Source organism: Lactuca saligna, chromosome 7 (genome assembly GCF_052625555.1).
Source record: "Lactuca saligna cultivar CGN05327 chromosome 7, ASM5262555v1, whole genome shotgun sequence".
NCBI lineage: Eukaryota > Viridiplantae > Streptophyta > Magnoliopsida > Asterales > Asteraceae > Lactuca > Lactuca saligna.
In genome coordinates, this window is record NC_136423.1 from 168623216 (window position 1) to 168648811 (window position 25596).

Consider the following 25596-nt stretch of genomic DNA (forward strand, 5'->3'; position numbering starts at 1 on the left):
TGATGATGATGATTATGTGACATCCCCATTTTCACGTCCAGAAAAGACCGATTTTGTTTATGCTTTATAAAATCAGAGTATCTCTTTTAATAAAAATGTTGCGGAATTTGTTCCTAATAAAACATGATAAATACGTTATCAAAGCATTTCCGAAGAAAAGTATTTTTATTCATTTTAAAACATTTGGGATGTCATCGTCAATATAGAAACATAAGCATAAACATAACTTACATTCATTATCACTAGTGATTTATATCTCCTTAATCTCTCAGTGTAATGTGACTTCAGATCAACACTTGTGATATAAATAAACTGAGTGGGTCAGGTTGGGAAACCTGGTGAGTACTTAGGGTTTTCAACCCACAATAAATAAGTTTATTAACTTTATCAAACCAAACAAACCCGATTACCCATTCCCGTTATCCTCACTTTATGTCCCTAAAACATCTAACACAAGGGACCCAGTCTAAGGGACTTTCATCGAGGTGACAACACATGCTTCGCGGGTTCCTCGGCAATTCATGTCAAATAAGGCAACCATGTGGGGGATGGAGTACTACTGGTGAGCACACAGTTCAAATAAACACCTACAGGTTGCGAGCCTGCTAGCGTTCCACTGTACTGTCTAGAATAGTCCATGGTCGTCATCTATACTCCGCTAGATGACTGGATCATCAATAACATCTATATCGAGGCCTCTCATTATTTTATTTGGTCGCACATCAACTATTACATCTACCCATGTTTTACCCAACACGTTTTGTAGATATAAAATACATATACAATTTAAATCATTTAAAACGTGTATAAAAATATTTCACCCAGCATAGACAGCAAGTATTCAGACAATATGTACACATAGCACGTAATTTATATTAAATACTTCATATCTATGTGTAAGATGAAATGGACCATGCACTCACTTGAAAAGGTGGTGATTCCGAACTTAAACAGCGCTTCGCTTCTTAAAAATAATTTCCTTCGACGAAACCTAGTATTATTACCACTAGAGTTTAGTATATTATTCGTCGAGACTAATTAATAGTCTAGCTATTATTACTACTATATAAGCCTTAAACAATACTTATATAACCCATAATAATAGTCCAAATACTTATTATAAGTTCCTAATAACGTTACTATAATTAAATAAAAGCTATATTAAAAATAGCGTAGGCGTAGCTCACTTACAGCAGGTTTTATAGAAAACTGGGCTTTGCTTGGAGCAGCGTTCCCGAGCCAAAAATCTCTTCTTCTCGGAGCCGTCGAGCACTCCGGGGCTTCCGCCTCATGCTAGGGAGGCTCCCTAGGCTTTTCGGGGGGTTTCGGGGCTAGAGAGAGGTTCTAGAGAGAGAGTAAAGAGAAGAAAGAATGGGAAAGGTGTGAAGAGAATGAGGGTGGGAGAGGTTCTATTTATAGGGTGAAAAATGGTGGAGCTTGGTGTCACATGTCACCATCTAGTGGCAAGACTTGGGAAGAAACCAATGGCCAAGATTGTGCCACATCACCCATTTTCGCACAACACACTTCCAACTTTTAAAATCCGTAACTTTCAAATACGACCTCCATTTTTTATGTCCTTTATATCCATGCGTAGGTAAAAATAAGATCTAGAACTTTCATTTTGACTCCGTAGGCTAACTCTCGACCGATCTTAAATTTAACAGTACGAGGATATTATAATGTTAAATGACTGCGTAAAATTCATAACTTCTACATACGAACTCTATTTTCGTCTGTCTTTTTACCATTGAGTTCTTATTAATGAGATCATCAATTCTCATTTAGGCCGCATGGGCCAAAAACCGCTCGATCTAAAATTCGAGTTTCGGGTTATGCACTACTAAGCCAAATCTTAGAAAATTCATAACTTCCTCATACGAAGTCAGATATGGGCGTTCTTTTTTTGTATGTTCTCGGGTTAACGTATACTACACCTTTTCTTTAGATTTCTACGGCTAAAAAGTCATCCATCATAAATTCACTATTTACGTCTCCCGGTGTTGTGTCGGTTTTGCCGTAAAACTTCGATGGTCCATAACTTCTTCGTTATAACTCGGATTTCAACGTTATTTATATGTACGGAACCCTTGAGACATATTCTACAATTTGGTTAATATTATTTGTTCTAAATAATATTTTGTCAAATAGTCGTTTTCGACCCCTATTATCTCTAAATTGACTAGCCTGGATCTACGGCCGTTACAGATGATGATGATGATGATGATGATGTGGTTGATGAGGATAAGGATGATGATAAGGATAATGATGACAATGATGACGATGATCATGATGGCGATGAGGATGTTGATGATGACGATGACGATGACAATGAAGTTGATGATGATGATGATGATGACGACGACGATGATGATGATGATGACGAAGATGATGATGATGATGATGATGATGATGATGATGATGTTGATGATAGTGATGATGATGATGATGATGATGATGATGATGATGACGACAACGATGATGATGACGATGAAGACAATGACGACGACGAGGAATATGATGATGATGATAATGATGATGATGTTGTTGATGATGATGATGGTGATTAGGATGATGATGACGACGATGACAATAATGATGATGGTGATGACGATGGCGATGACGATGAGCTTGATGGATTTTGTATTATGATCAGTTTGGAATGAGTTAGTTCATTGGTTGTCTACTTTTATGGAAGTTTGTTAATTGTGTGGATTATTAGATGTATTGTTTGTGGTGTGGAATTTCCTTGTTGAGCCAGTCCTTTTCTTGTCATTGATTGTAGTTGACCTAATGTTTCGAGTGGGTCTTCTAAGTGCTTGTGTTTTTTTGGGATAGATGGAGGATTCCTGCATTATTAGGATGGGAAGTGGTACTTAGAATCCAAGTGGGGGAAAACCACTGGGGATGAGGGAACAAATCCAAGAATTGATCGAACCAAAATTCATGATTAGGAGAGAGAGATCGTCAAGCTTTTCGTAATTGAAAGTTGCAAGGAATTAGTAATAGTTTTGGGATCATATGTAGTGAGGTTGGATACCCCGAGAACTCTTAGTTTGATGCGTATTTAGGATGTTCTTGTCTGATTGTTTTCTCTCAGGTGGACCATCAGTTCGACCATCTATCTAACTTTCGACTACATGCAGCATCGGGTTTGTGGTGAGAAGACCATGGGGTGAGTCCATGGCAGGAGTAGAAGTGTTGTAAGACTGTGGAGGTAGCCGTAGAATTCACTAATTTGATAAGCGGTAACGGAAGTGTTGTAAGACTGCGGAGGTGGTCGTTGCATTCACTAGGTTGAGGAGAAGTATCAATAGTGTTGTAAGACTACAGGGGGTAGTCGTAGCACACACTAGATTGGTAGGTTTGTGTATTAGCTAGTAGGAATCTCTCGAGTGATCGTTTGTATTGTGATGGGTTGGAAAGTTTATTAGAATCAGAATGACTAAGGTAACCATAGTGGTTGTTGAACCAAGGTAATCCTTAGTGGTTCGGTTTTAGATCAAGAATGGTTGGGGTATATATTTTGGGTATCAGTAATTTCCCGGGTTCGGAATGAGTGGCCAGGTATTGGTAGGAGTTAATTTCTCATGTCTTTTGACGACCTTTTGGGTTTTGGACCGGATGGGCAGGGTTGTACATCGGTCGGAGCTGCCGAAGGAGCTTAGTTGGACCCATATCACCATTCATGTCTATTAGTCGATGAATTGTTTGGTTGATAAGTTTTAGTTGACTCTTTGTAGGATATTCAAGTAGTCAATTTCAGGGGTTTCGGGAGAGACCGGTAGCGATTTGTGTTCAAGAAAGAAGGCCTAAGGTAGTGGGATTAATGGGAAATCGGTGTTAGCATCGAAAGGGTTCGGAGGGAACATGAGGGCCTGCGAAGGAAATGTGGGAGCTTTGCTCAGAGTTAGTTTCGGATGCGGACTTCGAGGACGAAGTTTGATTCAAGTGGGGGAGATTTGTAACCTTATGGAATTTCTAAGTGTTTTTTAAGACCCTTTAAGTTATAAAGTATTGCAATTAATCCTTGAAGATATAAATGTTGCAAGTTAGTCCTTGGAGTGCTTGAAAAGCGTGGGTTGTCAATTACACCCAACGTATTTTGGACGTACACCCCACGTAATGAGGAAACGTGGATGCTGGTGTTGGGGGATGTACGCCCAACGTATAGTTGGTACGCCCATCATAATGAGCTGGATTCCAAAAACGTAAAATTTAGGGTTGGCTCACTATATAAACACCTTAAGTCCCAAGTGTTAGCCTCTCTGTCAGCCTTCATTGTCCTAAAACCCTAATCTTGAACCCTAGCCTCATCCAAGAGTGTTATGAGCTCTTTGTGTGCATCTTTGGTGGGTTTTCATGAATATTCAAGAGTGAAAGCTTTGTGCAAGGTAGTGGATCAAGGGAAGGCTTGTGGATCTTAACTCTTTGCTCCATTTCTAGCTCATTAAAGGTAAAGGGTTTTAACCTTGCTCATTAGAAGTTGAGATTTAAGATTATGTGAGTTTTGGTCCCATTTTGATCACATGGATGAGATCTAGTGGTTGGACACCACTCCAATAGCCTTGAGTTGCTACTCTTAGTAGTTATGAGGTTATAAGTTCATAAAGTTGCCACCTTCAGGGTTGAGAATCATCCATGCATGAGGTGTTGTCCATCTAATGAAAGTAGAGTGTTGTTTCTTGAATTTAGGTCCTTTTGGGGCATCCAAAGTCACCAAGTCCGTGACTTTATGGTTCCAGATTTGATTAAGAGTTGGATCTAAGATTTGGACTTCTGGTCCTAAGCAATAAGGGATTAATGGAAGTTTAGCTTAATGGTGTCGTACGCGGGGAGTACATAGTGGTACGCTGAGCATACGTGCGAGCCAACCCGTTTGCCAGCCAGTCAGCCCGGTACATGGGGCGTACCAGGGTTACGCCGAGCGTAAAGCGAACAATGTGATTTTGGGCTTCTTCCCACTTTTAGGCTTTGGGGTTTTGTTTATGGGTTGGGCTTATATATTTTTGGACCCGTTTATGGCTGAGGACTTTATTAAGATTTGGACTTGTTATTGGGCTTACCTTTTTGGACCTTGGTTTCGATATTGGGCCTTAGTGGGCCCAATGGATTTGGTCGTTAGAAGGACCAATGGGCTTGGGCCGTTAGTAGGCCTGGATGGTTGGGCCATCTTTCGGCGTAGTGCTTGGGTAAGCTATAAGTTATTAACTGATTTGTTTTGGTTTTTGGGCTTCGTTCGAGGAGCCGATGCAGCAACAACAGTGTAGGGTTCACGTAACGTTTGAGATGAGTCTTCTTACTGGACTGTTTATGTGGGTTGAAGGCACCAATGCCAACCAATTAGAATAGGTTATGTTATGCTTGTTGTATGTGTGATGATTGTATGGAAGACCTCGGGCTAGTCGGGGCAGTTGTACGGAAGACCTCGGGGTAACCGGGGCAGTTCTATGAAAAACCTCGGGGTTTGTCGGGACAAATGTATGAAAGACCTTGGGGGTTGCCGAGGCAAAGGTGTGGAAGACCTCGGGGTTGCCGGGGCGGATAAAGGGAGACCTCGGGGGGTTACCAAAGCAAGTATATGGAAGACCTCAGGGTTGTCAGGGCAGTTATATAAAAGACCACGGAGACAGTCGTGGCAGTTTATGTATGGTCTCTTGGGGGACTCACTAAGCTTCGAGCTTACGGTTTTCAGTTTATGTTTCAGTTACTTTTTGTTTTCAAAAAGGAAGAGCTCGAGTTGATTGGATGACACGCACACCTTATGTTTCGCATTTGACATGTTGTCCTGGAATTTATACTCTGATTGTAATGTATCGGTTTCAAAATAAGTGACTCTCATATAATTAAAAATAAATTTTTAGTTTGGATTTCGAGACGTTACAGTTTGTGTTCATTATGCTACTGTTTTTTGTAGTAAGGTTAAATGATTTATATAATCTTATCCATAGGATCATAAAAGGGTGTAATGGGAGTTTTATGTTATTGATATTAGATTAATCGGAGAAATATCATTTTATTAAACTGAATGCAAATTTTTTTTTCGGATGTTGTGTTTTTCATTCTTATAGATTAAAATGTTTAAGCTTTTTGGAGAAATCTTAGTAATTTCATATTTTCTCTATTGAAGAAATTGAGAAATTGAATTATATTGTTCAAATGCAATCCAAAATGTATTATTATAAGTAAAATATTTGGTTTTTTAGACTTAGTTTAATGTTGTAATCATATTGTTTATATACTAATATTTAACATATTAACGAATTATAATCTTTAAAATGTGACAAAAAGGTGTTACCAGATTACTCAACACAATTTTTCATTTGGCCGCATCTACCAGGTGTATAACATTCATTCAGTTTTTATAATTGGTGAAGTGTTTGACAATTTTAGCATTAAATAGTCTTCTAATTGTTTCCACTTTTTTTAAGAAAAAAACGTATGAATTTGGTTTCTACTAGACTAATTAATATACCAAAATATTGGATTTTTTACTAATATTAACGAGACCGAGATAAAAATAAGGGACCATTATTGTAACCATGCTGTTGAAAGAAAAAAAAAAAAAAACAAAACAAAGGCTTTATGCTTGCATATGATAGGCTGCCCTTTCACAAAAACAAGTATGGCGTGTTGCAGAGGATTCGAATTACTGAGATGAATAATTGAAAAAATTGAATCAAGGCCATTGTCCCTCTCTTATAAAAGGAGAGGAGGCTCACCACCACAACAACAACAACAACCCAAATACCTGCCCAGCTGCTGCCATAGCCCGAAAAGAAGAAGGTATATGTTTTGTATATGATTTTCAGAATATCACATATCTTCAAATCTTTATTAAGTATTCTTGCTTATATAATCAATGTATTTTCAGATGGCGCAACTATACGATGATGTGGAACTTCTTCAGGCAGTTTTACGTATTAGAAACAGCTTCCAAAAAGTTCCTAGACAATTTAGCATGTCCGACTGGAATATGGTTGCAGGAATTCTGAAGGGTAATGTGTATCAAAAAACCGGTATAAGTATTACAGTGGAGGGCGAGGAGTGTAAAAGACGCTGTTTAATTGATTTAGCCAGGGACTCGTCTTTGCTTCCAGACGACCAACAAAATTTGCACCATGCTGTGTTTGCAGAGATGTCTGGAGTTATCGCTCCAGACTCGCCAACCACTCCTCCTGAAATATTTTCACGTATGGACTCTGGTGAGGCCTCTGGGTCAACTAATTTAGCCGGTGGCTCTCCTACAATACCACCAGAAGTGGAGCCTTGGTACTGTGTTGGTTGTGGGTGTAATATGTGTTCTTCAGGGAAATGTTGTAAGAGGCATTAGCCCGATCAAAGTGAGTAACAGGTTATTTTGTTAATTTTTATTTAAATTTAAACTTTATATCGGTGCAAATCATGTTTTGTTTTCTGACGGAAGTTTTTTGGTTTTTTCTTGTGTTTTTGTAGGAGAAGGAGAAGGATGATGATGATGATGATGATGATGTTGTTGTGTTTTGTTTGTGTTTTTTCTTGGTATTTTTTTCTTGTGTTATTGTGTGGTTTGTTTCGTTTTTGTGTTTTCTTGGTTTTTTTTTCTTGTGTGGTTTATTTAGCAGTGTCAATCTGAAACTTTGTCGCTTTAATGTTAAATAACTATAGTTTGAGGACCCAAGTTTGTCTCTTTTTTAATTCCTATGTGTTCTTATTCTACCAAACAACTCACGTCCCTTTGGCACTTTTCCGGCAAACAAGTCATATATTGCAAATCAGACAAACTCATAAATTGAGTCAAAATATGTAGTAATTTAACAAAAACAAGCTCAAGATAGAAAGAGAGAGGGTGAGGGTTATAGCGGTCATCTTCATTAAAAGCTTGTAGCATGAAATAATTAGGAGAAAAAAAAAAGTCATTTCAGAGAAATTCTAGAGAATTTCAAACATTTACCTGTAAAACTTGGAAAATAAATCATCAACGTTTGGTAAACTTAAAATTTAACCAAAATAATAATAATAATAATAATAATAATAATAATAATAATAATAATAATAATAATAATAATAATAATAATAATAATAAATAAATAAATAAATACATAGGACCGTCTATAATAAAATTTGGTAGTTTTTAATGAAATGAATTATAATTTAAGAAATATAGTATTAGTTTTTTGTTTATTTATGTTACTGGTTTTGGTAAGTAAAGTTAAACGATTTGTACGACCTTATCCACATATACATCATAAAAGGGTATAATGGGATCATAAAAGGGTATAATAGGAGTTTTATGTTACTCATATTAGATAAATTGGAGAAATACAAATTTATTAAATCGAATGCAACTTTTTTTAGATTTTGTGTTTCTCATTCTTGGAGAGAAATGCTTCGGATTTTTTGAGAAATCTTCATAATTTCATATTTTCTCTTTCCAAAAATTTGATAAATTGAATTATAATTAAAATGAAAATTGTTCAAATGTCATCTAAAAGGTATTATTATTAGTAAAAAAATCATAAATGGTTTGGTTTTTAAAACCTAAATTAATGTTGTAATCATATTGTTTATATACTCATATTAATTTATAACCCGTGAGGATCACGATTATAAAACTAATTAAACTTTCATAGAAAAAACTCAAAATTATTTATCAAATATTTTAAATAAATTATTAATTAAGATATATTTTTTAGTTATTTAAAATTATAATCATTGATTTAAAAAAATACTTAAAACTATCATCTTATGATATATATTTATTTTATTTTATTTTTTATTTTAATGTTATTAATTTAATGTAATTAAAGTGTGAAATTTAAAATTTAAAATTTGAAATGAATAATCAATTACTAATTTAATGTAATTAGAGTGGAGAATTTAAAATTTAAAATGGAGAATTAATACGGTGACATTGGCATGATAGATGACATATAATATTAAAAAACTGTTAATATTGTGATATTTGTCAATAGAAGAATAAACCTATTCATTTATTAGAATAGAAAGATTTAACATATATATATATATATATATATATATATATATATATATATATATATATATATATATATATATATATATATATTAACTAATTATAATCTTTAAAATATGACAAAAAAGTGTTACCGGGTTACTCAAAGACAAATTTCCATTTACCCACATCTAGCAACTGTATAACTTTGATTCAGTTTTTAGAATTGGTAAAGTGTTTGACAATTTTAGTATAAAAGTAAATATTAAATAGTGTTCCCTATGTCTCCTCTTTCTTTTTTTTCTTTTTTTTTTTTAAAGTGTGGATATCGATTTTAATAGACTAATTAATATACCAAAAGATAGGATTTTTTTTACTAAAGTTAACCATATCTAGACCACATCAAACACGTTTATAAATACACTAAATATAAAAAAAAATGTGGATTTAGGGGCCTCATGGAAGTAAGAGATAAAAATAAGGGACCATTATTGTAACTATAATTTTGAAACACAAAAAACAAAACAAAGGTCATATCAGTTGCCTGATAAGCATACGCTGCCCTTTCACAAAAACAAATCTTATCCGGTGTGTGTTGCAGAGGATTCGAACTAATGGGAAAGAGTCTACAATATATTTGAGGTTAAGATCAGATTGCTTTCGAAGGAATCCCAAATTTCAGGTGTGAATTGGAGAAAAGAATCTTTGTATTGCGCTGCATGGATGCAGAGATGGAAACATGTGATCAAGTTTTCAAATTTAGTAGAAATAGTCCCTTATCCAATACAGTTTTCCCATGCAACCCTCAAACTCAATTTCATTTCATTTTTGATTTATAAAACCTTCAATTGAACCCCCTCAAGTTTCATTTTTATATCTTTTCATCATTTAAAATTTCTTTTTAATCCTTTTTTATTTATTAATTTAGCTTATTAATATTGTTAATATTATTTAACCCCTTTCTACTTAATTTCAATACTAATTAAACGTTTGAAATATAATATTATCAAATTAACAAAATTTAATTATTCAAATAAAATTAATCGCATATTATATACCAAAACTTATAAATTGTTAGTATCACATCAAGTATGAGATTATAACACCTTATCTTGAGTGTTTGGTAAAATTAATTAGTTGGTAATTGACTACATATTTGGAATCTAAAATATGTAGAGCGTTGGATCGATTGACAACTCAAAATTTTCCGAGAACCCGAGAACTAAAAGTAGAGCGTGGATCAAAAGTAATTCGTTAAGTACATGATCGTCATCTTACCAATCTCATTTAATTTTTAATTTTTTTGTGTTATTTAATATATTAATCTAAATGTCTAAAAATTAACAAAATAACTCAAAATTTCGGATTTATTTTTAAAAAAAAAATAATTTTCGATTTTTATAAAAAAGGGAGATTTTTTAATTTTTTTCAAAAAACACGAATTTTTCAAAAAAATGAAAAAAAATATTATTTAAAAAACTGCATTCTTTTTTAAAAACTACATTTTTTCTAGAAAAAAATTGTATTTTTTTTTTCAAAAAAGCTGCATTTTTTTTTTCTGAAAAACTAGATTTTTTTTTTTTAAAAAAAAAACTACGATTTTTATAAAAAAAATGCAATTTTTTTTCAAAACTACATTTTTTATCAAAAAATTCAACGGTTTAGGTGCATATATGCATATTTTTTCAAATGCATATATGCATATTTCTTATACTATAATATTCGTAAGTAATTATAAAAAATCTCATTTTTATTAATCAATCTATAAACATAATACAAGTATTTTATTCGATACAAATTAATATATAAAAAAACTACAAAGATTCACAGTGTTATCATTTCTTCATATCAAAATTTCCATATTTTCTTTAATTTATCACTTTTCATCTTTTCAATATTTTCCAAAAATTCTTCAAAATCTACAGGAAAAAAATTATTTAATGCAAGAACACGCACATGTATATATCATATAAGATTAACATGTGATTATATAATGTGATATTCACATGCGATTGTGTCTTTTAAGATTTAAATGTAAAATTCACAAGAAAATTTTAAAAAATAATTAACAAAGAACACTTACACAAAATGCATGTGTGCATATAGACGTAATTTATATGTGATTCACTTGTGATTTACATATGAATCACATGTAATTTACTTGTGATTTACATGTAATTGATACGTGATTCACTTGTGATTTACATGTGACACTAGTACAAAAATGACATACGGTCACACTTTCCGAAAAATGGCTTGTAACACTTTTTCTTAAAAGTGTGGCCAAAAGTCTCTAAAAAAATTTAGAGACTGTCTTTGGATACATTTAAATTAGATTGTTTGGTCGTTATATAGACAATCAACACTTTTACGACACTTAATTATACCAAATGTGACAAATATTAGTCACACTCGAACACTGAGGCCATAGGTCACAATCAGCCACATATATCGATTAAGATTGTCACACTTTTTTATGAGAGACAATAGATAAAAGTATCGTCACACGAGTTAGTTCTCTGTGTGTCTATAACCTGGTGCGTTTTTAGCCACATAACAGACAAAGTAGCTAAAAGGTGATACATATGGTCACACTAAAAATTTGTGTGTCCATAGGGCGGTTCTGTACTAGTTGTATTTAGTTTACGCAAAAAATTAAAAGAAGTTAGTATTAGTTACTTATGATCATGTACCTTTTATTATGTGTGTCAAATAATAACGAATTGGCTTTAAGAATAAACAAATATTGTGTGTGTAGGTAGCATTTAGTCACGTTTACATCTATTATATGTGTCTATATGTAAATATAGTCATAAAAGAAAAATAATGTCTTATCGTTATAATTAGGGGTCGTTCATTGAATATGTTACTTATGGCCATGTACCTTTTATTTTGTGTGTCAAAATATTATGAATTGGCTTTAAAAAGAAACAAATAGTGTGTGTAGGTAGCATTTAGTTATGTTTACAGCTATTATATGTGTCTATATGTAAATATAGCCATAAAAGAAAAATAATGTCGTATTGAATAAGAGTTATAAGAAAGGACCAAATTGGCCTTTTTCTCAACTATTCTTTTAATTGCACCAAATAATACACCATTAAAAATGAAAAGAATACAACTTATTTTAACAGAATATTATGATAAATAAATGATGTGAATACAACATAACTTGTTTAACATTGCATAACGAAAGTACATTGCTATTACATGCAGTTTATGTTATAACATGTGTAACAATATAACAGTAAAAAACCAGAAAAAAAAATATCATTGAGTTATAAGAATATTACACCAAAATAGTTTGATGGTATAATATGGTAAAAATACATTAAGTAAAGTACATCGTCATTTTTTGTTATTTTCTTATTCTCCACATAACGATGTGCTCAAGTTTACGCATTTCCCTTCTTCAAACAAAATATAAAGATCATTAAGTGTTAAAAAAAGGAAAAATATTATCGCTACAAATGTAATTCATGACATTAAGAAACACGTACCGTACGTATAAGAATACCGTGATAATCATTACGAAAATAATCATTTTCCTTCTGCAAGTCAAGTGTGTCTACACGTGACAATATATTATCATTATGAGGAACAATAGTACTAAATTCTTCATCTACATCTTCATATGTATCTTTGTAATTTTTGGGAGGTGTCTTGAAATTTTTGGGAGGTGTCTTGAACACAATAGACAGTTTTTGATCGAGTGGGTCTGTCACGTAAAATACTTGTTGTGTTTGTGAGGCATATGTTACTACTTCTTTAATGATGTGTGTGTCAGTTGCAACAACACTAACCCCACTGTTTTGGTAAACTTTACCTTCACGAGCTTTTATACGAAAAGTATCTCCAGTAATAGCATATACATCGTATTTAATAATGTACTTATTGGGTCCATGTGAAATCCATCTCATTGTCTCTGTTATACTTTTACTACAGGCCCCTAACTCTCTCTCTACCTGAATTGTAATTAGATTATGAATTTAAGAAATCAAGACAAAAATAACAAAGAACACAACATATTTGAAAAGAATATACCTCCTTTCGTAACCAATGACCAAATGTTTTACTATGCTCTTGTTCTAGATGTGCCTTTCGTTTAGTAGGGTGTAGATGTTCCAAAAATTCCATGTGTCGTCTGTCAATACGTTAATGTTAATATTATTATAAAAAAACATACATGTAAAAAACCTTACTTGATATATGGGAGTACTTCAGATGTATTTTGCAATACAAAGAAATGTGCTTTGCTGAATAGTTATGCAGAAACTTCTACCGATTTAGCAGCTGGTACAAGAGTATCGTTCATAATAGAGCTACTATCTACACCTTTACGAATTCAACAATTGTTATGATTGTCAGGTGGAATACCATCAGTATCCATCCTTTTAAGGAATTGACTAAAAAACTCAATTATCTCTTCTGCAACATTCTCTTATGCAATGCATCCTTCTGGTCTATTTTTGTTTCGCACGTGCGCCTTAATAACCTTCATAAACCTTTCGAATGGGTACATCCATCTAAAGAATATTGGACGGCATAATTTTACTTCCCTAGTGAGATGAACGGTTAAATGAATCATCACATCAAAAAATGATGGTGGAAAGTATTTCTCAAGAAGACATAAGGTTACACATAACTCCTCTTGCAACTTATCGAGCTCATCCACTATGATTTCTTTGCTACATATTGATTTGAAAAAAGAAACAAGACCTTGTAATAGCAACTCTGGTGAGTGGATGCATAATAGATCGAATTGCTATGGGCAAAAATTGTTACATGAGCATGTGTTAGCATAAATACATGTTACAACTAAGTTTCAAAGTACATTGCTATCTTAAAAAACAATTAACTAAAACTGGGACAAATCTCACTCAGTTACAAGTATGCAAAACATGGATATAATTAACATATAAAATTATTATGATAACTAATTCCCATTTTGCCCCTTAGACAATTCTATTTAAAACAACATCAAATCTGGACATATAACATACAATCGACTGTTATACCCCTGTTTTATCATAAATACAGAGTGCAACTAAGTTGCAAAGTACATGGCTATCTTAAAAAACAATTAACTAAAACTGGGACAAATCTAACTCAGTTACAAGTATGCAAAACATGGATATAATTAACATATTAAATTATTATGATAACTAATTCCCATTTTGCCCCATAGACAATTCTATTTAAAACAACATCAAATCTGGACATATAATATATAATTGACTGTTATACCCCTGTTTTATCATAAATCTAGAGTGCAACTAAGTTGCAAAGTACATTGCTATCTTAAAAAACAATTAACTAAAACTGGGATAAATCTGACTCAGTTACAAGTATGCAAAACATGGACATAATTAACATATAAAATTAATATGATAACTAATTCCCATTTTGCCCCTAAGACATTTCTATTAAAAACACCATCAAATATGGGCAAATAACATATACTTGACTGATATACCCCTGTGTTAGCAAACTACATTGCCTTTTTAACAACACAATATATCAAAACAGGGACATAATAAATAACATCAAATATAGACATACTATATAATCAAAACAACATCACAAATAGACATAATATATAACATTTCATTAAATAAAAGAGTTTCATATTAATTACGAAAAAAGAGTATCATATGTAGTCTGTATTAATCCCAAAAAAGATTACAACATAATTCACCTAGGCTATGTATTTCCATGCTATGACATTTTCTTTCGCCATGTCCATAGCATCCTCCATTTTTCCTCTTGGAATTCTCATGTTTAGCATATGATTGATGTATGCTATTCCATCATCAACCGATGCCATTGGATGTTCTGTTACAAACATGTGAATAAGCTTCTCAACAAGTTTGGCTGTGAGTTCATAAAAAAATGTGGGAAATTGTTTGGAACAAACACAGGCCTGTGTTCAACATAGAGGTGTTCAATCTCTCTGAAATTGTGTGCCCCAACTAACATCTTGAAGGGTCCCAAACATTCATCATTCAGAATTGGAATCATTGACAACCCATTGTGTTCTTCGGTGGGCATATGATACCAGTTCCCCAAACTTGTATACCCAAGGCTTCTAGAAAAATGGCCAAGCATCTCCATGTTAATCAAATCGATGTTCACATGAGAAATAATGTCACACCCCGAAACCTAAGGCGGAAACGTTCTGGGGCGGAGGACATCATGTATATCGCAACCAATGTACATAGTAAGCATAGTAAACACAAAACATTACATTACATAGAAATATTTACATTGTTTGAAAAACAAAGAGTTACAAAGGTTATACATATATATCATATGAACAAAAGTTAAGACGAGTCTTCTATACGCTCCGTCTTCTCCAAAAGATCGCGATGTACCTCTGTAATGCTGACATGAGAATACAAGCAGTTTAAAAATCAGCATAAAGTTGGTGAGTTCATAAGCGAATTAGTTTTGAAAAGAATGAGTTCCCTTTGGTTTTCTGAAAAGTTGTTATCCAAGAAAATTCCATATTTTCTTATAAAAACAGTTTAGTTATTATTCATTACATGATTCGATTATGAGTAATAATGTTATCCCAGGAAAATCCCATATTTTCCTAAACGTTGCGGATAGTTCTTAGTTCGGATTTCGATGTACTATTATCTACCATACTTATAGTATTAGTTAGGTATTCTGATATCTTAGTTACCCTACATTCGAATGTCGATTATCTACTATACTTAGTTGTATTTTCGAATATTTGGATACACTCAAAAATGTACATTAACTATATATTCGATGTTCTGGTGATTTCCAAAAGAGTACATTAGACGTATCTTCGAAACTCTGTCGACATCCTAAGGCGTATGTTTTCGAAACTCAGTCGATATCCAAAGGCGTACTTTCGAAACTCTCGTGACACTCAAGGCGTACACTAACTGTATTTCCAAAGTCTTGGCGCCATCCAAAGGCGTGCTTTCGTATTCGTATTCGTATTCCTATTCCTACTCCTATTCGTATTCGTATTCGTATTCGTATTCGTATTCGTATTCGTATTCGTATTCGTATTCATATTCGTATTCGTATTCCTATTCCTATTCCTATTCCTATTCGTATTCGTATTCGTATTCGTATTCCTATTCCTACTCCTATTTGTATGCGTATTCGTATTCGTATTCGTATTCATTATGTTTCTAACTATACTTTCGTATTCGCTCTGTTTCTAACTGTGTGTTATTATCCCTTCACTTTCGTATCTACATGGAGTTATATCAAGAACATTTTAATGCTTTAAGATTCATGCTTTTAGCAACAATTATATGGAAATTCATTTGTGAAATATAATTGTATAACATTTTAAAAGCAGCTTCACAAATAACATGACGGTTTACTCTGCAAGTTGAACGATTGGTTAATACAGTTTTCCATGTTAAAAGCATATGAAATACGAAATAGATCAAATGAAATCACAAGTTTGAGTACAAGATTTCCTTGTACTTTTGCTTGTATTCCCCCTGAAAACATTGAAAAACATTGAAAAAGGGTAGGGGTATGAACTCACCGATTGAAGAATGTGCCTGATTGGATGGTAAACGTTAGTTCGGGGCTTGAACACGTGTGAGGTTCCTATGTAATATGAAAAGATACACATTTGTATCTAATTAGTATTTGAACTACAATTTAGATAGGATTATACACTCCAAGACGCGAAAACACTTCATTACAAGTGTTTGGAGTAACCCGGGTGACATCTATAGACATGTACGACATGGTTATGGAGTTTACCCTTCAAGAGTAAACTCATAAGAGGGTTTACGGCCCTAATGACCCACTCCCCATGAGTTTACGGCTGTAAACTCATGGTGGGGTGTTCTAGGGTGCTAAATGGCCTTATATCACTTGAGGATTAATGCTAGACTTGGATTTAAGGCTTTGGAATGGGTTTTGAACATCCTAAGGACCATTTGAGGAATTTACGGCAGTAAACTAGGAATTTATGGCCGTAAACTCTTATATGCCAAGTCTTAAGGTGTTTTGGTGGTCCTAGGTCCTTTACAAGTGTTTCTAAGTCATTAAACAAGTCTTAGGATGAGTTTAAGGTACCATTTGACCATGTATTAGGAGTTTACGGCCTAAGAACCCATTCTTGAGGGGTTTACGGCTGTAAGCTCCTATGGGAGTAGTTTTAGCAAGTTTGTGGTCCTTAACTTTATTGTGGTTGCTTTTAGACTTCCTTCTAAGACTTATGAGGTGTGTAAGTGGCATTTTAACACCTTAATTTGAGTTTACTCCACATGGATAGGTGTTTACGGTCCAAGCATATGCTTAGGCCGTAAACTCATGTTCATACCCTAAATGAAGAGTTGAAGGTGTTCTAAGTCCATGCAAGTAAGTCCTTAGGTCATATCTAGGCTCCAAATGAGGTTTGGAAGGGTTTTAAGGCTCAAAACCCCTTATTACATGTGTTCACGGCCTAAGGAGGTTCCAGGACCGTAAACAAATGTTTATGGTCTTACTTCTCATACAAATCACGAATTTGAAGGCTAAAGGTGTTAGACTAGGAGCTAGGATAGTTACCTTGATGATTTGGAGCTTGATTTGGATGATTTTGGCTTGATTTCGAGTTTTAGAGAGAGAAAGTAGAGAGAGAGTAGAGAGAGAGTGAAAAAGGCTTCAAATGAGACTCTCTCAACTTTATATATGCTTAAGGTTTGGGACACGGTGAAAATCTACTCGATACTGATGTTAAGTGAGGCTTTTGGTCGCACCCGATTTAATTATTTTATAAATTAACGGAATAAAACTAAAATTTTTCCAAATAATAATTCGGGGCATTTTCATGAGTTTCTAATGCATTTGGACAATTATTAAGTCATAATAACAACTCAAAATTAATGACTTAATTTTTGAAACGAACGGAAACAATTCAAGACGATGAATTTTAAAAGACGGAACGGGTTACGACGACGGAACGAACTTCGGGTTGTCACATTATCCCCCCGTTAGAGGGAATTTCGTCCCGAAATTCAAAGATTAAGATACAGTTCATGAATTGAAAAGATATATGGATGAATCTACTGCTTCGGGTCTTCACACTCTCAAGTGGAATCGGGTCTCCGCTTAAAATTCTAGCGAACCCTCACTATCGGGATGCGGCTTTGTTTCGTACGTTTAATCCTTCGATTTATGGTTTCGATTGGTTCTTTCATGAGGTTCATACTTTCGTTGATTTCGGTCTCATCAAAGGATTACTAAGGTTTCGTTGGACAGGCGCTTCTAAAGATTCGAGACGTGGAAGTCAGGATGGATACTACTAAGTCTGGAGATAGTCGAAGTTTGTAGTTCACGGTTTCGATTTTTTTTTTTGGCGGGGATTTCGAAAAGTCCAATGTATCACGGGTGTAGTTTTCCACACTTCCCAAAGCATATCATGCCATTCTGGGATAGGACCTTCAACAGGACATAAGCTCTAACAAGAGGGTATATTTTCATGTGGCAGAGTAGCTAAGGTTTTGATGATTCTGAAAGAAATTTCTAGGTGGGTCTACGATAATAACCGGCGGGACCCAAGAATTGACGGATTTCTATGGGTATCTTCGGTGCCGACTAAGTCTCTATCGTCTTGATTTTTGGAAGGGTATACGGGTATAATTGCTTTGCTTACTACATGACTAGGGAAAGTGGTTTGACCGAAGGGCACCACTATTAAATCGTACTGACCACATCGAGTCCTGACCACTGTCTTGGACACATCATCCTCACAGAGATTTGGCTACGAGATAGTTCCAGGGATTAGGTCGATGCGATACTCGACTAGACGTTCGGAAGGATTTCTCGGGAAATCTTCGGGAAAGACATCAGGGAAAGAGTTGCAGACTTCCCGTTTCCTGATAATCACACGGACGAGGAATGCATGGCACTCCCTTCAGGGAAACTTTTTAAGCTTTGATGCACGAAGTGATGCGAAGGTTGGATTTAGGTTTGTTGCCGAAGATCATGAGAATTGGATCAGAGGAAAGATTTAGACGGACGACCTTTTCGAAACCAAGAATAACAGCATGAATGAGACTCGGTCATTACATGCCAATGATGGCATCAAAGCATTTCATGAAAAGTTTTCCATTTGATCAAATGAAAAAGAATAATCGTTTGGATTAAGGATACAACCTATGAGTATGACGTTAGCCTTCTCTTTCTCACTGGTTAGCCATCTTGACGGTACACGTTTCGGTTACTAACGAAGGATTAAGTTTAGAAATGTGTCTGAATGGATAGATAGCATATTTTCTTTCAGTACAAGAATCGAAAAGGATTACAGGCATAAGATTTATCGAGGAGGAATATACCTGTGGCAACGGTGGGGTCGGTGGCTGCCCCATTTTGTCCTATAACTAGGACTCGCCCGGTGTTGCTAGATGTTGCTGCCTTAGGGCAGTTTCGCTTGTAATATCCGACTTCCCCACAACTATAGCAGGACTGACCGATACCCGCTCCAGAAGCTTGACTGGTTGATTGGGTTGGTGCTCTGCAGCTTTGCGCGATGTGACCTTCCTGGCCACAGTTTTTACAAAACTTTGCACGAGAAGGGCCAGGGATACGATGGTGGTAACTGCACCTATAGCACCACGGAAGGATACCGGTATATCCGGTGATAGGTGCTTGGGCTGAGGAACCGATAACAAAAACAACAGCAAGGGTAGTAGCAGCGTGGACTACCACTATCTGTTGTCAATTACACCCAACGTATTTTGGACGTACACCCCACGTAATGAGGAAACGTGGATGCTGGTGTTGGGGGATGTACGCCCAACGTATAGTTGGTACGCCCATCATAATGAGCTGGATTCCAAAAACGTAAAATTTAGGGTTGGCTCACTATATAAACACCTTAAGTCCCAAGTGTTAGCCTCTCTGTCAGCCTTCATTGTCCTAAAACCCTAATCTTGAACCCTAGCCTCATCCAAGAGTGTTATGAGCTCTTTGTGTGCATCTTTGGTGGGTTTTCATGAATATTCAAGAGTGAAAGCTTTGTGCAAGGTAGTGGATCAAGGGAAGGCTTGTGGATCTTAACTCTTTGCTCCATTTCTAGCTCATTAAAGGTAAAGGGTTTTAACCTTGCTCATTAGAAGTTGAGATTTAAGATTATGTGAGTTTTGGTCCCATTTTGATCACATGGATGAGATCTAGTGGTTGGACACCACTCCAATAGCCTTGAGTTGCTACTCTTAGTAGTTATGAGGTTATAAGTTCATAAAGTTGCCACCTTCAGGGTTGAGAATCATCCATGCATGAGGTGTTGTCCATCTAATGAAAGTAGAGTGTTGTTTCTTGAATTTAGGTCCTTTTGGGGCATCCAAAGTCACCAAGTCCGTGACTTTATGGTTCCAGATTTGATTAAGAGTTGGATCTAAGATTTGGACTTCTGGTCCTAAGCAATAAGGGATTAATGGAAGTTTAGCTTAATGGTGTCGTACGCGGGGAGTACATAGTGGTACGCTGAGCATACGTGCGAGCCAACCCGTTTGCCAGCCAGTCAGCCCGGTACATGGGGCGTACCAGGGTTACGCCGAGCGTAAAGCGAACAATGCGATTTTGGGCTTCTTCCCACTTTTAGGCTTTGGGGTTTTGTTTATGGGTTGGGCTTATATATTTTTGGACCCGTTTATGGCTGAGGACTTTATTAAGATTTGGACTTGTTATTGGGCTTACCTTTTTGGACCTTGGTTTCGATATTGGGCCTTAGTGGGCCCAATGGATTTGGTCGTTAGAAGGACCAATGGGCTTGGGCCGTTAGTAGGCCTGGATGGTTGGGCCATCTTTCGGCGTAGTGCTTGGGTAAGCTATAAGTTATTAACTGATTTGTTTTGGTTTTTGGGCTTCGTTCGAGGAGCCGATGCAGCAACAACAGTGTAGGGTTCACGTAACGTTTGAGATGAGTCTTCTTACTGGACTGTTTATGTGGGTTGAAGGCACCAATGCCAACCAATTAGAATAGGTTATGTTATGCTTGTTGTATGTGTGATGATTGTATGGAAGACCTCGGGCTAGTCGGGGCAGTTGTACGGAAGACCTCGGGGTAACCGGGGCAGTTCTATGAAAAACCTCGGGGTTTGTCGGGACAAATGTATGAAAGACCTTGGGGGTTGCCGAGGCAAAGGTGTGGAAGACCTCGGGGTTGCCGGGGCGGATAAAGGGAGACCTCGGGGGGTTACCAAAGCAAGTATATGGAAGACCTCAGGGTTGTCGGGGCAGTTATATAAAAGACCACGGAGACAGTCGTGGCAGTTTATGTATGGTCTCTTGGGGGACTCACTAAGCTTCGAGCTTACGGTTTTCAGTTTATGTTTCAGTTACTTTTTGTTTTCAAAAAGGAAGAGCTCGAGTTGATTGGATGACACGCACACCTTATGTTTCGCATTTGACATGTTGTCCTGGAATTTATACTCTGATTGTAATGTATCGGTTTCAAAATAAGTGACTCTCATATAATTAAAAATAAATTTTTAGTTTGGATTTCGAGACGTTACAGTTTGTGTTCATTATGCTACTGTTTTTTGTAGTAAGGTTAAATGATTTATATAATCTTATCCATAGGATCATAAAAGGGTGTAATGGGAGTTTTATGTTATTGATATTAGATTAATCGGAGAAATATCATTTTATTAAACTGAATGCAAATTTTTTTTTCGGATGTTGTGTTTTTCATTCTTATAGATTAAAATGTTTAAGCTTTTTGGAGAAATCTTAGTAATTTCATATTTTCTCTATTGAAGAAATTGAGAAATTGAATTATATTGTTCAAATGCAATCCAAAATGTATTATTATAAGTAAAATATTTGGTTTTTTAGACTTAGTTTAATGTTGTAATCATATTGTTTATATACTAATATTTAACATATTAACGAATTATAATCTTTAAAATGTGACAAAAAGGTGTTACCAGATTACTCAACACAATTTTTCATTTGGCCGCATCTACCAGGTGTATAACATTCATTCAGTTTTTATAATTGGTGAAGTGTTTGACAATTTTAGCATTAAATAGTCTTCTAATTGTTTCCACTTTTTTTAAGAAAAAAACGTATGAATTTGGTTTCTACTAGACTAATTAATATACCAAAATATTGGATTTTTTACTAATATTAACGAGACCGAGATAAAAATAAGGGACCATTATTGTAACCATGCTGTTGAAAGAAAAAAAAAAAAAAACAAAACAAAGGCTTTATGCTTGCATATGATAGGCTGCCCTTTCACAAAAACAAGTATGGCGTGTTGCAGAGGATTCGAATTACTGAGATGAATAATTGAAAAAATTGAATCAAGGCCATTGTCCCTCTCTTATAAAAGGAGAGGAGGCTCACCACCACAACAACAACAACAACCCAAATACCTGCCCAGCTGCTGCCATAGCCCGAAAAGAAGAAGGTATATGTTTTGTATATGATTTTCAGAATATCACATATCTTCAAATCTTTATTAAGTATTCTTGCTTATATAATCAATGTATTTTCAGATGGCGCAACTATACGATGATGTGGAACTTCTTCAGGCAGTTTTACGTATTAGAAACAGCTTCCAAAAAGTTCCTAGACAATTTAGCATGTCCGACTGGAATATGGTTGCAGGAATTCTGAAGGGTAATGTGTATCAAAAAACCGGTATAAGTATTACAGTGGAGGGCGAGGAGTGTAAAAGACGCTGTTTAATTGATTTAGCCAGGGACTCGTCTTTGCTTCCAGACGACCAACAAAATTTGCACCATGCTGTGTTTGCAGAGATGTCTGGAGTTATCGCTCCAGACTCGCCAACCACTCCTCCTGAAATATTTTCACGTATGGACTCTGGTGAGGCCTCTGGGTCAACTAATTTAGCCGGTGGCTCTCCTACAATACCACCAGAAGTGGAGCCTTGGTACTGTGTTGGTTGTGGGTGTAATATGTGTTCTTCAGGGAAATGTTGTAAGAGGCATTAGCCCGATCAAAGTGAGTAACAGGTTATTTTGTTAATTTTTATTTAAATTTAAACTTTATATCGGTGCAAATCATGTTTTGTTTTCTGACGGAAGTTTTTTGGTTTTTTCTTGTGTTTTTGTAGGAGAAGGAGAAGGATGATGATGATGATGATGATGATGTTGTTGTGTTTTGTTTGTGTTTTTTCTTGGTATTTTTTTCTTGTGTTATTGTGTGGTTTGTTTCGTTTTTGTGTTTTCTTGGTTTTTTTTTCTTGTGTGGTTTATTTAGCAGTGTCAATCTGAAACTTTGTCGCTTTAATGTTAAATAACTATAGTTTGAGGACCCAAGTTTGTCTCTTTTTTAATTCCTATGTGTTCTTATTCTACCAAACAACTCACGTCCCTTTGGCACTTTTCCGGCAAACAAGTCATATATTGCAAATCAGACAAACTCATAAATTGAGTCAAAATATGTAGTAATTTAACAAAAACAAGCTCAAGATAGAAAGAGAGAGGGTGAGGGTTATAGCGGTCATCTTCATTAAAAGCTTGTAGCATGAAATAATTAGGAGAAAAAAAAAAGTCATTTCAGAGAAATTCTAGAGAATTTCAAACATTTACCTGTAAAACTTGGAAAATAAATCATCAACGTTTGGTAAACTTAAAATTTAACCAAAATAATAATAATAATAATAATAATAATAATAATAATAATAATAATAATAATAATAATAATAATAATAATAATAAATAAATAAATAAATACATAGGACCGTCTATAATAAAATTTGGTAGTTTTTAATGAAATGAATTATAATTTAAGAAATATAGTATTAGTTTTTTGTTTATTTATGTTACTGGTTTTGGTAAGTAAAGTTAAACGATTTGTACGACCTTATCCACATATACATCATAAAAGGGTATAATGGGATCATAAAAGGGTATAATAGGAGTTTTATGTTACTCATATTAGATAAATTGGAGAAATACAAATTTATTAAATCGAATGCAACTTTTTTTAGATTTTGTGTTTCTCATTCTTGGAGAGAAATGCTTCGGATTTTTTGAGAAATCTTCATAATTTCATATTTTCTCTTTCCAAAAATTTGATAAATTGAATTATAATTAAAATGAAAATTGTTCAAATGTCATCTAAAAGGTATTATTATTAGTAAAAAAATCATAAATGGTTTGGTTTTTAAAACCTAAATTAATGTTGTAATCATATTGTTTATATACTCATATTAATTTATAACCCGTGAGGATCACGATTATAAAACTAATTAAACTTTCATAGAAAAAACTCAAAATTATTTATCAAATATTTTAAATAAATTATTAATTAAGATATATTTTTTAGTTATTTAAAATTATAATCATTGATTTAAAAAAATACTTAAAACTATCATCTTATGATATATATTTATTTTATTTTATTTTTTATTTTAATGTTATTAATTTAATGTAATTAAAGTGTGAAATTTAAAATTTAAAATTTGAAATGAATAATCAATTACTAATTTAATGTAATTAGAGTGGAGAATTTAAAATTTAAAATGGAGAATTAATACGGTGACATTGGCATGATAGATGACATATAATATTAAAAAACTGTTAATATTGTGATATTTGTCAATAGAAGAATAAACCTATTCATTTATTAGAATAGAAAGATTTAACATATATATATATATATATATATATATATATATATATATATATATATATATATATATATATATATATATATATATATTAACTAATTATAATCTTTAAAATATGACAAAAAAGTGTTACCGGGTTACTCAAAGACAAATTTCCATTTACCCACATCTAGCAACTGTATAACTTTGATTCAGTTTTTAGAATTGGTAAAGTGTTTGACAATTTTAGTATAAAAGTAAATATTAAATAGTGTTCCCTATGTCTCCTCTTTCTTTTTTTTCTTTTTTTTTTTTAAAGTGTGGATATCGATTTTAATAGACTAATTAATATACCAAAAGATAGGATTTTTTTTACTAAAGTTAACCATATCTAGACCACATCAAACACGTTTATAAATACACTAAATATAAAAAAAAATGTGGATTTAGGGGCCTCATGGAAGTAAGAGATAAAAATAAGGGACCATTATTGTAACTATAATTTTGAAACACAAAAAACAAAACAAAGGTCATATCAGTTGCCTGATAAGCATACGCTGCCCTTTCACAAAAACAAATCTTATCCGGTGTGTGTTGCAGAGGATTCGAACTAATGGGAAAGAGTCTACAATATATTTGAGGTTAAGATCAGATTGCTTTCGAAGGAATCCCAAATTTCAGGTGTGAATTGGAGAAAAGAATCTTTGTATTGCGCTGCATGGATGCAGAGATGGAAACATGTGATCAAGTTTTCAAATTTAGTAGAAATAGTCCCTTATCCAATACAGTTTTCCCATGCAACCCTCAAACTCAATTTCATTTCATTTTTGATTTATAAAACCTTCAATTGAACCCCCTCAAGTTTCATTTTTATATCTTTTCATCATTTAAAATTTCTTTTTAATCCTTTTTTATTTATTAATTTAGCTTATTAATATTGTTAATATTATTTAACCCCTTTCTACTTAATTTCAATACTAATTAAACGTTTGAAATATAATATTATCAAATTAACAAAATTTAATTATTCAAATAAAATTAATCGCATATTATATACCAAAACTTA

At 34.0% G+C, this 25596-nt stretch overlaps 2 long non-coding RNA genes across 2 annotated transcripts; both read left to right on the forward strand.

Annotated features, from left to right (window-relative positions):
- The first annotated feature begins 6613 nt into the window (after positions 1-6613).
- Positions 6614-7677, forward strand: LOC145005981 (uncharacterized). The gene is made up of 3 exons (XR_013662746.1): positions 6614-6786; positions 6875-7343; positions 7456-7677. It is a non-coding gene; the product is annotated as an uncharacterized LOC145005981 (long non-coding RNA).
- A 14511-nt stretch (positions 7678-22188) lies between these two features.
- On the forward strand, positions 22189-23252 carry LOC145005980 (uncharacterized). The gene is made up of 3 exons (XR_013662745.1): positions 22189-22361; positions 22450-22918; positions 23031-23252. It is a non-coding gene; the product is annotated as an uncharacterized LOC145005980 (long non-coding RNA).
- The last annotated feature ends 2344 nt before the right edge of the window (positions 23253-25596 follow it).